This window comes from Toxorhynchites rutilus, chromosome 2 (genome assembly GCF_029784135.1).
Source record: "Toxorhynchites rutilus septentrionalis strain SRP chromosome 2, ASM2978413v1, whole genome shotgun sequence".
Lineage (NCBI taxonomy): Eukaryota > Metazoa > Arthropoda > Insecta > Diptera > Culicidae > Toxorhynchites > Toxorhynchites rutilus.
The window spans coordinates 266,871,802-266,874,002 of record NC_073745.1 but is presented as its reverse complement, the minus strand read 5'-3'; positions in this window follow the sequence as shown (position 1 = coordinate 266,874,002).

Here is a 2,201-nt window from a genome sequence, read left to right as displayed (position 1 = left end):
GACATCAAGGAACAATTTGCTTTACAAAAAACAAAATTAGTAGAAAATGAACATTTTTATGTATTTTCACAACTGCAATCTATGGAATTCCGTAAGGAGTCTCGCATGAATTCCACTTTTTTAGCAAAACCTTTTTTGGAATGAAATTTACTTTTAGCGTCGATTTCTTGCTGTAGCGGGTCAATAGCTTTATTGTATTGTGCCACCACCTATGACCATAAATTCTCGCTTTTTGTGTGCTAGTGTTTTCTTTACCTTTCACCTCATGTCAACCCAAATCTGTAATTAAAAAAAAAAACTTTGTTTTGTAAGACACTTCAGCTTTAGCTATGGTATAGAAAGTTTGGTATAGTAAAGCAATAAAAAAGAAAATTGATGACAAAAGCAACACGTGCTATTGTACGGTAGCAGGAATAAGCAATTTTTGGGTAGGAAATTCGGTTGATAGTAATTCAAAGAATATTATAAAAAAAATATGAAGTTATATGTATCGTAGAAGAAACACTTACTTTCTGCCATTCTGAACCAAGACGCATTGATGGTCTCAGTGCATTAAGCTCGTCACTGAATTCCACCCACTTTTCCGTAACCGGGATTCTATTTGAACTGCCTCCACAAATACCTCGAGCAATGTTTACAATTGCTTTCATTGGTTCAACGAATCGTTGAAACAGGCGGTGATTTGTCTGTCCACTCATTTTCAGCCACTGAAATATGCGCTGGAAGTAAGTTGTGCATTGTAAATTATAACATGATTGATATAAATAATGCTGGATTGAACACTTACCTTGTATAGATTATTCTGGCAGCACCGTAAAACAAATACTGATCAAAACAAACGAACATGTGTTTAAAATTGCATATATTTAAGCGTTTCTGAAATGTTTCCCAAAGGAAAATATCAGGGACGCAAACCAAAACAAAATAGTTCTCTGAAGATATGCAACAAGTGAACCAAACAACTCAAAAAGTTCTGACATTGTTCTTGCATCGATAGCTATCACTCGCTCAGTGCTATCGAATTGCTCGATTTCTATAACAGTAAAATAGAGCTAACGAGCAAAATTCTGTTCGCCTCAATTTCCATAATAAGGCCCTATGTCTTATAATTGATTGATTCTTTGTTTTTAAGAGGCTTTAAACTTTATCTTATATTGACTTTTATCTATTGAGTCGGTAAATAAATATATTTTACCTCGATCAATGGATAGAAGTCAATGCAAGAAAAATGATAGATTTTCTTTCTTTCCACTTTCCAAAGAGCCGCATATGTGACTTCGATACTATTTTGTCTAGCTCAACAATTACAGCAGGTTCTGGATCATATGAAGTTGGAGCTTAGTTCGCGCTTAATCATAAACGGTTTGTGGTGGTTCCGCAGGCGTGGGTTCTATGGTTGTGATTTTTTAGCATCCTAACGACTGGTATGCATTGTTGCACTTACTGTTATCTCCGAAGCTGCTTGAAGCATATCTTGCCATATTGATTGGGCTACTGATTCACCTCTGTAAATTTCTTCGTCGACTCCGACATTTTTTACAAGGTTTTTTTTATAATCATCGGAATAGATATTATCCGCTCCGTATAACGTTGACTCATCAGTCGCAGAATCACAGTAGTTTGGGATAAAACTCATTTCTCTCCGGATATTCGAACAGATGCATCGTTAAACACACTAAAAAATTTCAAAACATGTACGTAGCAACCTAGTCCTGAGAAGATTCATATAAAAATCGTGATTCATTCAACGCTCCTGTACTCGCACGAAAAATCGTAACTCGTATACTCACAGACTGTGCGTGTCTCTGTAATATTGCTATTGTATATTGTTAAGCGTTGTTGGTATTTATTTAAAGAAAAAGATATAATTGAATGAAAAAACTCCAGAAAATATTTTTTTCTTTAGCTTCATTCCGTTTCAATGGTCATTTAATTCAACCACCTCATTAATTTGCGGTCTGTTAGACCGTATGCGCGAGTGTAGGATGGTTAAGAACAGCGTCTTATTCACGAGCCGTAGGTTATTTATAAAGAACCGTAACTTGTACGTTCTTTCAGACGAACCGCAACAAAAACGAGGTTCGTCTGAAATGTGATATTTTAACACAAAATTACTCGTTCGTATGAAGCATTCAGTGGCAAATGTTTCATTTTGGCAAGTGTCATCTTCTGGTCCGAAAGAGTATATTTCTCATGCTGAA